The sequence below is a fragment of the Lepisma saccharinum genome, chromosome 5 (genome assembly GCF_977018435.1).
Source record: "Lepisma saccharinum chromosome 5, izLepSacc3.1, whole genome shotgun sequence".
NCBI classification, from domain to species: Eukaryota; Metazoa; Arthropoda; class Insecta; order Zygentoma; family Lepismatidae; genus Lepisma; species Lepisma saccharinum.
In genome coordinates, this window is record NC_139233.1 from 381,189 (window position 1) to 395,496 (window position 14,308).

At 38.4% G+C, this 14,308-nt stretch overlaps 1 long non-coding RNA gene and 1 other non-coding gene across 2 annotated transcripts; both read left to right on the top strand.

The window, feature by feature from the left end:
* The first annotated feature begins 343 nt into the window (after nt 1-343).
* Nucleotides 344-414, top strand: TRNAT-AGU (transfer RNA threonine (anticodon AGU)). The gene has a single exon. It is a non-coding gene; the product is annotated as a tRNA-Thr (tRNA).
* A 4,525-nt stretch (nt 415-4,939) lies between these two features.
* LOC145987593 (uncharacterized) lies at nt 4,940-9,701 on the top strand. Its single transcript, XR_014441667.1, has 2 exons — nt 4,940-8,532; nt 8,651-9,701. It is a non-coding gene; the product is annotated as an uncharacterized LOC145987593 (long non-coding RNA).
* The last annotated feature ends 4,607 nt before the right edge of the window (nt 9,702-14,308 follow it).

Genomic DNA, 14,308 nt, shown 5'->3' on the forward strand with positions numbered 1-14,308 from the left:
TGTGGCCGAACCTACACAAACACTGGATTTTAATCATTCATATTGGCTGATACTTTTCTAAAGTTCAAATGTCTTGCAAAATCCCACAACACTTTCATGGTGTGTAATTATCCTATTTCATTTCTTTTCTTTTTTTCCAACAGCATTGTGGGGAGAAATAGATTTTGTGATACATGATTATCTTTGGTTAAATTGTGAATTATTTGAAGAACAACTGGTAAATCCCTGTGCCTGGTCGACGTCTATAGTGTTTCAAACGCAACAGATCCCGTTGCAGTAGCACTTGCAGAGACGATTTACACAGGTAAAACAGCACCAGCGAAAATGCAGGGGAAGCCAGGCCGGCTCGGTAGCTCAGTGGTAGAGCAATGGCACAGTTTGCCAGAGACCCAGGTTCGAGTCCTGGTCGAGCCTGCATTTTTCGCTGAAAATCTACATAGTACATCTCCCGTGTGTGCCTAATTTAATGAAAAATTAAGATTAGAATGTGTTATTTCACATTTCATGTTTTCGTCAAAAACAAAATATGCATGCCTCTAATCATCATTTATAGGGCAAGAAATTTCATGATTTTTTTTTTTAAAAAAAGTTTGAATGATGGCTTGAATATATAAAAATTGATTAAATAAGGCACTCTGTCATTTTCGATGGATGTTTGAAAATTTTGCTGTTATTTTGAGCATTTTTAATAGTTTTCTGAAAGGCAGTGCCGTTTTTGTTATATTTTGAGATTTTATTTATTATGTAATATTTCTGATTCGATTTACAGTGAAAAGCCACTGCAATTTGTTTTTTTTTAGAACTGGATAAAATTAATTTTAAATTGTATATATTTGCCAGTTTTGTCACAATTAGTGTGTTAACTGTAATATGGAAATGTCAAAAAGAAAAGAAAAAATAACAATGGTCACTTTTTAATAGGTGAAATGAATTTTTATTTGGCATCTTCAAAGCAATTTTAGCTCATTATGCCGTAATAATTTACATCTAATTATTGAGCATTTTCTCAATTCACCTACGGGCCTCCCTGATGTCACCTTATAATCAACAGGCCCCGGATCAAATTTCCTGTGGAGATACATTGCATTTTGTTTTGATCCCACTTTAAACTGTAGTCAATTAGCCTATCAGAGCATAAAAGTTGGTTTAAAAAGCAAATGTGAATAACCTAAAATTGCAGCACAAAAGGTAAAAAAAAAGGTAAAGTGTTCCCCTGTGCATAGCACCACGCCATGAAGGTGTATAGGGGGTGTGGGGGTAACGCCCCACACTTTCTTGATCCGGTCGTGAGTGGGGGTGATGTGATCAGCATCACGCCCCTGACCGCCTTTACCCCCCAGGGTTTCCCCCAAAATTGCAACACAGTGAAATGTAATTTGAAAAATATAAGTAATATCATTATTGTAGGGTATAGAGCCAAGGACATATTTGTAAGGGGTATTGGGTTTTACACATATTATATTTCTCAATCCTGATTTGAGAAATAAGCATTTAAAAGTTAATTAGTACAAACAAGGCTGAATTTTTCTTTACACAAATATACCTCTGTGTCTGTTGAGATTTTTTTTTATTAGGCTATTCCTTTTGATCATTCACTTGGTGAATGCTGACAGTGAGTCACCAAAATTGAAAAAGTCAAAAGTCACACAGAATTATTATATATTTGTGTAAAAAGGAATACTTTACAAATATGTAGCCAGTAATTCCATATTTCTACCCAAAAAAATGCTGCAGAGGGAATTAAAGTAAGTTGAATGCAATAGAATTTATTTTGGGATTTTACATTTCCCTGCATAATGCATTTCACTTTCCTGATCCTAATACAGTTATTTGTTAAAAAGATATTCCCTGAGTTTCCACAGTACAACATTGTAAGTCCTTTAGTCTCGGTCCCTTGAAAAATGTATGATTGAGATTCCACTGAGTGTCTATTTGCATACAATGAAATTCTTGTGCCAACAGCTATTAATCAAAAAGTGTAACAGTAGTTTTCAATTTGTTGTATTATTTATTGTTGAGGCATTTGTTAAGGATTTATTCTTTGCTTATTCCACAGAATATTTTGTTCACTAATGTTACTCATTTATGCTGAATGGCAGTTTTTATTGTAAGAAGGGGAAATGAAGCATAACTGTAGAAGTTATTAAGTTACATATGTATGTGAGTATGTTGTTTGTGTAGAGAGAGAAGCAAGTGCACAGAGAGTAGTAGTTGTACAGCAGTGTGGGATTGATATAAAAATTGCAACGAATTGACTGAAAATGTGTTATTCTGGTTGTGCTAGATGAGTTGCAGATATTGTTTTGTTTAGTTAAGAGAGGCTGAAATAATTTGTGAGTGTAAATATGGTAAAGATGTGCTTCTCCTTGTTTTGTTTTTTAAGAAAGAGCAATTAACAAAGAGATGTACAGATAGAGTACGGATATAATGTTTACTAACTCCAATAACCTATTGGGTATTACAGAACCTGAATGACATGCTCGTCTCGTTAATTAACATTATTTATGATGGATAAATGCTAGAAAATGAAATTATATGTATAGAAATTTATACAAGGAAACAGTGTTGCATTAGATTGTCCTGGACTCGAGTGACTCTAGTGGATAAAGGTATCCAGCCCACAATGCTGACTTCACTATCTCCACTGGTGCCGAGACTGAGCATGTGTGGAGCTTAAACTCTCCATCTCCCTGTGTGTCTTTAGGGCATAATGAAATGCAAAGGAAATGGCTTTTTTTCCCTTTTTTTTTTAAGCCATGTATGGCAGAATTTTGAAATTGTGCGTGCAATACATATTGATCTGCCATTACTCGAAATCGACCGTCTCTAAAACAGATAAATTGTTCTAAAAGGTGAAGTTTTTAATAAATAATGTTAAGGAATCTCTGTACTGAAATTACAAACCTCTTGAAAACTGAACTAAATGCAAATATTATGCTATCTATGCATGCATGTGAAGTTCAAATGTCATATGTAGCATGTCATTTTGGTGTGCAAACTCCCTTTTATTTTGAGAACACCCACGTTGTTCTTATAGGATTTGCAAAGTTTCAAACAAGCAGTTGTTTCTACATTTTTAAGGGTAAACCCTTCAAACGTTTGCCATGAGAAAACCATTAGATGATTGCTAATTATATTCAGCAGATCAGGAGTAATACTTGATAACTCACAAAAGTATGGAACCGAGTAAGACACTCGTGAAAGTTTGTCCATCGTGTTGTGGCTCGGATGATCCTGTATGTTTCTGCCAATGACCGGTTAGGGAAGAACTTCATTATCCACTAATAACTTAAATGGAGGGTGGGTTATCAAGTTTGACTCCCAAGCTGTCCCAGAAGTCCTGCACCATACAAGGACGAAAATGAAACATAGAATATCAGAAACAAAGACAGACTTTATTTAGCAAAGTACAGGCCTCCATGTTCAAATACCTTCACCCATCTCTGCGAACAACAGTTCAATCTGATGGCGATACAAGGTGGCAGGTTTAGAATTGAAAAACTCACGACAGGCAGAATTTACCTCATCATATGAATTGAAGTGCCGACCACACAGGAAATGTGAGAGAGCGAAACAAACCGTAATCCGATGATGCAACTTCCAGACTATAGGCGGGATGAGGTAACAACTCAAATCCGTCAAGCTCAGCTAGTGTGTTGGTCACTCTTCGAGACCGGTGACTGGGAGCATTGTCATTTTGCAGCAGTAAGTTAATGCCGGGTATTTCCCGTTCAGAATGGCATACACTCGGCGTAATTGTTCAGAATACAGTTCACCTGTTGCAGCATGACCTTATGGAACAAACTCATAATGGACAATCCCGTCAATATTCCACCACACACTCAGCATGAGCTTTTTCCAAAATCTGTCCTGTTTCACATGGGCGATGGCCTCCTGTCTTCTTTTCACCCACTGTTTACGTGTATCACGGTTTTCAGAAATGCCCACTTCTCGTCTCCTGTCACAGTTCTCCTCCAAAAACGAAGTTCACGTGGGTTTTGTAGCAATTTCTGGCAAATTGCAACTCTGCGCTGGGCCTGCACCTCCCGTCAGCTCGTGCGGACTTTGTCGGGGCTGTTTATTGGTGTAATCCATGTCATGCAAGCGACGGTTTTCTGTCGATTTGGATGCCCCAACCACTCTTGCTAACACACGTGTTCTGGATTGTGGTGTAGCATTCACAGCATCCTGCAGAGACTCGTTAATGTCCATCGGAGGTCACCCCGTGCGGGCCTTGTCTGCGAGGCGTAGATCACCTGAAGCGAATTTTTTAAACCAACGGGAAGCTGTCGATCGATTCACCACTTCTTCGTTCTCCACACGACAAATTTACTCCGCATCCGCTTGTGCTGTTAGTTGTTTTTTTTTTCATAAAAAACATAGCACTGCACGAAGTGCAATTTGGTCCTCACTCATTGTGCCCACTTCACGGGAACACTCGCTACACATGCTGTGCGTGCATTCACTTGATCCAACGAACCTGTCCTCTATGCTTGCCAAAAGCCCTTTACCGGTGGTGCCACCTACCCTCGCAAACTTCACCTCTTGGAGCTCAGTGTGCTGATGGTGCAGGACTTCTGGGACAGCCTGGTATTCCTTACTAAGAATCTAGTACTTGATTGTAACCTTGATGCAGGAGTTAATTTTATAAATACTTTCTTAGAAGTCCTTATTTACAGAATTAGTATGAAATGTTTTTATTGCTGAAAAATATGTGTCCTCTGTAACTTGTAGGAATTCCTAAAAAAAAAAAATAGAAATGTATTAATGATTATAGTCCCCGAAGATGGTCCATAATAATAATAATTGAAAGATTATTCATAACAAAGTTGTATTGTTGCACTTTCATAATTAGGTGCTATGTAAATTTATATTTTGTAGCTCTTGAGGTTTTCTCATACATGGAAACCCTATTTTAGTTATTGGAAATGTGTGTAGAGAAAAACCTGAGGTTCATGAGCAAACAAGTTTGTGCTAAATTTAAGGGTTGAGTGCTCAGATTTTCTGTATCCACTTTTGCTGCCAGTTCGGGTCTTCTGCTATTATCAATCAATGTGGAAGGAAGTATACACTGATCACAAAGTCATTGTTTACGTCTTCCAAATCTACGTTCCCGTTCACTTAGCAAATTTGTGAAGAATCAGATATATGCATTCACTTTTCTCACTGCCAAAATGATAAAATGTGTGTTCCAGTAAATTGCATTTCTGTTATTAAGAACACTAATTTTGCAGAAAGTCTATTGTACAAATTACAAGCGAGCATTGTATTCTGAAATTATAATGAATTGTGGGTGACAAATGTTCATTTATTGTTCTATTCTGAGTGTTAATTATGCAATGAATGGAGGCCAAGATGAAGGCCATGTCCGAATCCGCATCATTAGGTTTCTTCCCATTCCTTTCCTGTACCATCCGAGTTCCACGTTTATCATTTTTCCCACCAGGTGCTACTTGAATGACACCCAACACGCTTGGCGCATAAGAACACAATGCTGAAACAGAATTCAGACTCAACCAAACATCAGTGCCGTGGTGGTCTAGTTGGTAGGGTGTCTGACTGCCACGCGGGAGACCCGGGTTCAATTCTCGGGATGGGTGGTCTAAGGTCGGAATTTTTCCAGCCTTGTCCCCACAAAAAGCAGCTCTGGGGCTCACCAAGCCTCAAATCAATCAGTACCTGGGGACAACTCTGGGGATAAATTCAGCTGACCATTATGCTGATCACATCACCTCCAAAATTGCGGAGATTGAGGCCCTACCCCCACATCCCCTACATGTGCCCCTTCATGGCATGGTGCTATATTCACGGGGAACTTTACCTTTACCAAACATCATATTGCATTATGCCTAATTACTACTTGAATTGAAAGTGAGGAATCTGATTTCTTCCTATGCAGTTTTTCTAAATGCGGCATTATTGATAGAATGTCCAAGCTGTACTGAATTTAGATCATCTACTCTAAGAAACACTGGGTCTACAATTTTAAAGTTGGAACATGATTGCTATATCAAGTCGAAGAGTGCATTTACCACCTTATCCCCTTTGACTCTGCATACGCTGCAGATTCCGCAGGTGAAACAGTAGCAGCTATGGATTAGGACATGGTGGAGAAAGTCATCCACGTTACCTAGTACTTCCATAATTGTGGGAAGCTTTTGATAGGGTTGAGCTGATCTGCAAATAATGGCCAATATCATTGATATTGATTACATAAATCACCAACTCCAGTTGATATTCTTGTGCAGCCCTGATTTTTGATGGACATCTGCAAAGAGTCTAAATGCCCTGGTTCACTGACCCCCACCCCACACCATAGGCACTAATATTTTTAGTCAGTCGTCTTCCTGGGTGGGGTTGTAAAATAGAATCTGAAGGAGGAACATCAACCATCCTGTGTCAGTGTTGCAAAGTATACTTCTGCCTGTGTTTCTTGTTAAATAACCATTCATTTTTTCATGGGTTTTCAGCTTTTGATCATGCATGCAGAGGAAACTATGCTCTTACCATAGATGCAGTGTCTCCAACACTCATTCCTTTCTAACGCAAGCAGCATTCGCCACCTTGAGACATAAAATTAAACAATGTCTGATGAACACAGCTGAACAGGTCGCTTGTTCGTTGAAGAGGCAGCCAACATATCGTAATATGAAGTATTTGTTAGTTTGGCACCAGTATTGTACAGAATGAGTTTATTTCATGATCAGGTCAAAAAAAAAAAAGTAAAGTGCTCCACTGTGCTTAGCACCATGCCATGAAGGCGTATAGGGGGTTTCTTGATCCGGTCGTGGTTAGGGGTGATGTGATCAGCATCATGCCCCTGACCGCCTTTACCCCCCAGGGTTTCCCCCAGGTACCCATGTCATTCGATGCTGGGTGGGTGCCGGGGCCGCTTCCAACGTTAGAAAAGTTCCCAGATTTGAACCAGCCAGGGATCGAACCCGGGACCTTTAGCATGGTTAGACTGTTACCGACTGAGCCACCACGGCCACTCTTATTTCGTGATCAGGTGATGATTGATTGAATATTCAGATCTTCTTTTTGTTGCAACAAAATTCTTGTGAATTCATATAGTACAGTTGCAGTGGAAAAAATCTGTATTAATATACATACGTTCAAGTGTCAGAAGGAATCTGCTACATTTTAATGCTTCTGTTGGTATTTCCTCAACTTCTAGTAGATTGTAAGCAAGGGGAGAGATAGATATTAATTGTAAAATGTTTATGTCTATAAATATATACATAGAATGTTTCACATGTGATACGTGACACATTACTTGCACTGTTATCTGAATATAGTTAAATAAAACGCACACTGAATGGTAAAGTGGCATTTTCCAGATGTTGTAGTATGGTAATAATCTATTTTAAGATTTTCATTATGCTATTGTATTGATAAAGGTACCGATAGTTAAAAACATTTATTCTTTATTGTTGACCGTTGTGCTGAAGATGAATGAATGAATGTTCTCAGTCTGTTTGGAGGTTACATGTTTGGGTGTTATGTGTGTCTGTGTATGTGTTGCAATCCAAGTGACTGCATGCACCTATATTTCAAGATTGATGAGTAAAATATGAGTTAAGAGTTTTTAATTTCTTTTACACAGATTATAATAGACATCTGTGGAAAACTATGGGTATATAAAAAGAAATATTGTGATTGCGTGGAAAGATTACCTGTATTTTTGTTTTCATTTGTGTAATTATTTGGGAATTGTTTTTTTAGTCGATTTGATATCCTTAACCTTTATGATTTTTCTTTGAGCATCAGTGTCTGGGTGTGTGTGCACGCTCGTAAGTAAAATTCATACTTTTCCCAGTTTCTGTCCCATTCTTAACTGTGTTGTATCTTTATAATGTGATTGAAAGCTACAACCAGTTCGCAGATTACAGCATATTTTTATTTGATAATTCATACATGCGTTTATAATGTGACATGCTGAGCATCCACTTTTTTAAAAAATGTAATTATTTTTAGTTCTTGGATGCCAGTTCATTTACGGGATAAATATAACATTTTTCTATTTGTTTTCATGCTACTCTCCATCTTAAGGATGAATCTTTTCAATTGTATCCTAACTCCTACTCCCACCTGTAATCAAATATTTTAGAAGCTTTTGTGTATTTATGTAAGTTTGGCTATTTTGAGTTAAGTCTTGTGTTGCTTCCATAGATTTCTCTTCCATGTTACGATTAAAAATAGTAAGTGTAAGTTAGGAAGCACACACGATAAAGCTGCTTATAAATCTGCGGCTTTGTTGTTGTGATGTATTTGGTCAAGGAGCATACAACATGGGAGATTTCACATCAAAGTAACAAAAGCAGGCAGTGGCCGTCTAATTGAGTGACTATGTACTGTATATGTATGTAAGTCTGCATATAAATTGCAAACGGGATAGAAAACACGATCGTGAATACTTGCCTGATTTTTTTGGCTTATTTTTCATAGCATCTCCCGGCACATTGAGACACCTACTTTCTGTTCTATGGAAACAGGCTTTCATTCCGGTTGAAAGTGGTGAACCTGCGATATGCCTGCCATAACAATTCGTTTGATAAAGTTCTCCTCCTCTGCTTGAAGAAAAATCTCTGTAATGTTTTTGTTCATCAGACATCTGGTGTAGGACTTATGGAAGTGCATGATGTTGTAGGCAGTGGGAGGAACTCTCTGCTTGGCTACTTTGTCTATCGACACATTTCAGTTAGCATAACTCATCTCCTTCATGGTGAGCCACGGTAGTCTAGTCAATAGGTGTCTGACCGCTACGTGGGAGACCCGAGTTTGATTCTCAAGGTGAGTGATCTAAGGTCGGAATTTTTCCAGCCTTTTTCCACATAAAGTGGCTCTGGGGCTCGCCCTGCCTCAAATCAATGGGTACCTGGGGGCAACCCTTGGGGGGCAAAGGTGGCGAGAGCGATCACATCACCTCTAAAATGTCTTGAGATCGATAATATGTGGGACCCTATCCCCAAGTCCCCTAAAAGGGCCTTCATTGTGTGGTGCTATATGCACGGGGATCTTTACCTTTACCTTACCATCTCCTCCACATGCTGAAGTGGTCCTAGTTGCAGTGCCCAAGGGACGACCTGCGTGCTCCTTGTTGATGTCAAACACTTATCACCATCCACCGCTTGCCTTTCTGTATGTACTTTCTCTGTGTCCAATTCTGCAACCCACAGAAACTGCACAACTGTACATTGTTCTCTCATGCATGCACAACAAGTTATGTTGAGGTGGTCCTTACCATTTGAGTGTGCAGAATGTGGTGAAGTGTCACTTGCCACTTTGGTGTGAAGTCTTCCAAACTTCCAGTCATCTTTTAGGTTCTGAAACTGTCATAATAAAATATATTTTATTACAGGAATGTGTAATCAAGTATGCTTTCCAGGAGAAGAAGAAAACCATTTTGTTGGCTTCCATGAGCCATTAATACATGTATTGTAACAGAGCATAGTATTTTTTTGTTTATAAATTATTAGCTCTCATGTTTCTGGTAACATTTTTAGTAATAATCTAATGATTGTTCATCACTTGGAATGTATTGAGGTCAATTTAATAGTTCGATATCTTTAAGTCATGAGATGTTGCAAGTGAGACTTTATTTGTACCAAAGAGTGGATATTGACATGTCAAGTATTTGCAACTTGATAGTTAAAATGTAAATGTTTGCTTTGTTAAATATATATTTTTTCTACACTGAAGTTTGTTTTTATGTTCATCCAAATGTGTTTACTCATCATCATTTTCATCCTCATCTCTACAATAGCCAAAAGTGGCAGAAAAGCAAAATAAAATAAATTAAATGAATCACTGAATCAAGAGTTAAGGAACTTGGGATACCAATACTGGACATTCTTCACAAAAGAAAATTCAGGCAGATATTTGAAAGAGAGATTTTATAATATTTGCTTAAAAAAGTGGAATGAGTTTGTCTTTAAGTGGGGTAAGTACTAGAGCGCTGCAGGAAGAGCATTTCGCTGAAGTGCCATATAGTTTGCACAGACGATGCTAGATAGTGTATGGAATCAAGAGCTTCTTCGCTCGAACAGGCAAAACGAGCAGTATACACTCGAAGCCCAGTAGAGTTCCCGCCACGAAAACTGTCCAGTCAAGTTAGGAGCTTCCCCTTGCCTCCTCCACACCCCTGGCCATCCAGGGTTGCCACACTTCTTCTAAGCTGCTCAGTGGACACTTCGTGTTTTGTACGTATGCGGCCGATTGTGTCTTCTCTGGTGTATTGTGTACGGATTATTTTGTTTTGCTTTCATGAATGACATTGAGGAACAGCGTCCTACGTGTGGTACAATAACAGGTGGAAGTGATGGTGGTGTATGTGCCTGACGAATGGACATTAAAAAACAAAGTAAGGTAATCATTGGAAACGTTTGCAAGTTTTTTCAGAAATTGTGTATGTAGCAAAGAAGGAAGGCTGGAACACATTATTTGGTTTGCCAAGGATGAATTTCCTATCTTTATCTTAGCCTGTGTAACAATTTGTGTCAAATACTCAAATTGTGAGTTTTATAAACCCACTCACAAGCACTATTTATATGTATACAGTAAAACCTCGTTAATCCGGACTAATTGGGGGGATAAGTTGACTGGTTTAACGAAAGTCTGGATTAACTGAAATAACCTAAAAGAACAGTAGAAAGTGCATTGAAACTCCGTTTATAGCAACAAAACACGTTTATTATGGTGTATTTAAAGGGCATAGGCCTAAATGCACTATACAGTACAGTACAAAGTTTGCGGGAAACAGAATTTCATCAATGGTTGACTGCCTTTTCTTTGGGAAGTTCTCTTGTTGACTTCTAGCCAGATTTAAAACCTTGCATTCTGCTTTTTGTGCCTATTGCGTGTCCCGATTAAGCAAAGTGCAGCTTATTGGGGTACAGATTAACGAGGTTTTACTGTATTTACATAATTTACTACATTTAACCAATCAATGTGCTAGCTTTGAGTTTTTTTGAAAGTCGAACAATTAAAATATATTGACAGTTTAACGAGGTATTTCATTCAAATAGACATAAATTATGTACAAAGAGCTGCACATCGGCCAGAATCGCTTACTAGGCCTGCCTGGCTGGCGAGCAGGCAAGTAAAACTGTAGACCTCAGTTTTGACCCGTCAATCATTGAAAGCCCATGGGTAACTGGAAGGCCTTGCAAGACGAAGCTCGCTTATCTTCAGTGTACGCTCATTCCGGTTTTGCACCGACTCCAGATACATGAGTCATGCAGTCACCGTTGCCAACTTTTAGATTCTAAACTGGTCAAGGAGCACGTAAAATGTTCTTCACTTTTATCAATTTGACATTCCAGACATTTATTCCTTGGCAGAAAACATTTGTATCACTCACACCCAGTGGCGGCAATTGGGTTCCAAAACTAGGGGGGGGGGGGCAAGGACAGTTTAATTTCCCTTGCTACATGAGGTTAACATGGTGCAAAAGTGGCAAAAAGTGTGGGGGGAGACTGCACCCCCTTGGCCCCACCCCTAATCGCCACCACTGCTAACACCTGTAAAGGAGTACGAACAAAGTTTCACAAAAAGTGCCATCGTAAATATTTTGGAACTTTGTGTGACTGGTGGTTGTTCTACATTATACTTTTTGGGGGGTGCTCCCTTCGGTGCAGTGGTAGTGTTGTCACCTTGTAATCAAGGGTTCGATACCCGGTGGAGGCACATGGTGATTCGGATCCCACTTTAAACTATAGGTCCAGTCCCGGTTAGCCTTATTGTGCATAAATTGACCAAATAAATGAATCAATCAATCAAACAGATTTTCTCTCTGGTGTAATTTTGCCAATTCAATATCCAAATTAGTTGCTCAAGATCCCCCCCCCCCTTGAACACTAAGGCACGATGCTCCATAAAATGGAACATGAAATCAGAATTTGCATTATAAAAGGTTTTTGAATATTGTCATCTCTTTCAACAAATCATCGTTCGCTCATGTTGTTGCTAATTATCTAGTTCTAGAGACCGCATTGATAGTAATACGCAGTGGCGGCGATTAAGGGAGGCGAGGGGGCAGTTACCGTTGCCACTTTTGCCCCAACACTATTCTAAACCAAATATACTGTCTTTGCCCCCCCCCCCCTGCAGTTTTGGTACCTTGTCCCTCCCCTTCGGGTTTTGGAATCCAATCGCCAGCACTGGTAATACGATGCAAAATATAATTGTTAGCTTGTATCTTCATACGGGTGCAAATACGTAGCAGGCAATGCTATTTACACATTTCAACAAACAAACAACGTAAAAATGAAACCGAGAGAAGATTTACAATTTCAAGACCAGAAAAGTGACAAAATGAACAAGCCACACAAACCTATTTCAAGACCTTCGAATCAAATATGGGAAATATGTGGTAGTTGGTTTGACCTAATAATGAAACTAATTTGAGAAGTTACAAAATCTTAGGTACTGTGGTGTAGCAACATATCACGAATGCAAGACCCCATCCATTTTTTAAGTTTGAAATATCAATGTGAATCGATACACAGTCATCAAGGATACGTTAGCAAATTATCATATTTATATAATAGCCTATAATAATAATTAATTTCTAACGAAAATTATATTTAATAGTCTACGCGACAGAGAAAGTTACACTTCTCAGAGCAACAGTATCACGCTGCTAGAATTTTCATTAATCAAAGTAGTAGTAATAGTATGTTTATTAAGATGTTCTTTAAGCAGTAAGACAACTGAAATATCCTTAAATGTGCTAAACTTTTTTTTAAAAAATCAGAAATACAAACTAAGAATCTTTAAATATAACCTATATATTATTTAATGAGTCGTTCTTTGTTTCCTCATTTCAAATTTCTAGGATGTACATGTCACAAACCATGGCTTAAGAAGAAAAAATCAAAGGACGCACATAAAATGTTGGTGCTTGATGGAGCGGGGGGAAGGGGGTGCGCTAAACCACAATCCTGTCTAGGGGCCCAAAGTATCTACCTACAAGCTCTTCGACACAATCGGTTTCAACATCAACAAATCTTGAAACGATAGTCATTTGCCCCATAAGTGTGAAATCTTGGGTGTAATCAATTGATACAGCTAATTTGACTTTTTTAATTATCAATTTTGATTTTGTTGCACATTAATTGTACCAGTTAACTTTGAATTTTATGACGAACTTTTCTAATGTTGGAAGCGGCCCCGGTGCCCACCCAGCATCGAATAACATGGGTACCTGGGGGAAACCCTAAGGGGTAAAGGCAGTCAGGGGCGTGATGCTAATCACATCACCCCCACTCACGACCGGATCAAGAAAGTGTGGGGCGTTACCCCACACCCCTATACGCCTTCATGGCATGGTGCTAAGCACAGGGGAGCACTTTACTTTTTTACTTTTTTTAGATGATAATAATAATTGTGAATCTCATTTTGTTATTACGTCTTAATGTTCTTGTAATATTAAATATTTGATATAGTGGCGTAACAAAATCGTAAAGTACGCGTCCGCAAGAAACAAATTTGGGTCCCTCAAGTACAGTCAGATTCTTCCAGGAAATTTATGTAATTACTTAGAATGGCTGGTTGTGGCTACACTTACATTAATAATTATACAAATCGATGCTCTACCTCTGAATTTTCTCATATTACAACATATCTTTCTTTGACATTTATGTATTCAAAAGAAGAAAATACAAATACTTTTATTAAATACAAATTATTTTTTATTTAAATCGATATTTTTTTTGGCATGTTACACATAGACATATTTTTTATATAGAAAGGCTTTTTCTGATAAACAGCCCTGTAAAATATTTAAATAGTTTGATTAAAGCAAATAACAAATTACATGCAAATATGCATTTCTCTGTTTCTGGAACTGAACATAATGAACCTAATATGAAAATGTTTGTTGAGTGTGTTAATGAAACTATTATAATTTCAGTAACTCTTCTTGCAGTGAAAATAATAAATTCTGGATGTACTTTATAATTTTAACTTAAAATAATTTTTACAGTCCTTGTAGCCGAATTTTAGTGTTTTTAATGATAGTTAGCCAAATATCAGCTGCCATATTTATACTTGCCTTGTTCTTTGGATCCCCAGGCGGCATCAAAGCATGCCGGTTTCCTTTGGAAACCAGATCCTCCCACCCTTGAGAATATTGCAATCCTGCGACGCGTGCAGGGTGAGCATGCTGTCAACAGGCTGGACGTTGCCAAGTCACTTCCTCCCCCAAGGCCTTCTCTTCGCTGCCTTTCACATTCACAAACTCAGCAACAAGAGAGCAGTGTGAGGTGCGTATGCGAGTTCGTATTCTTCGATTGACAAAGTGTAT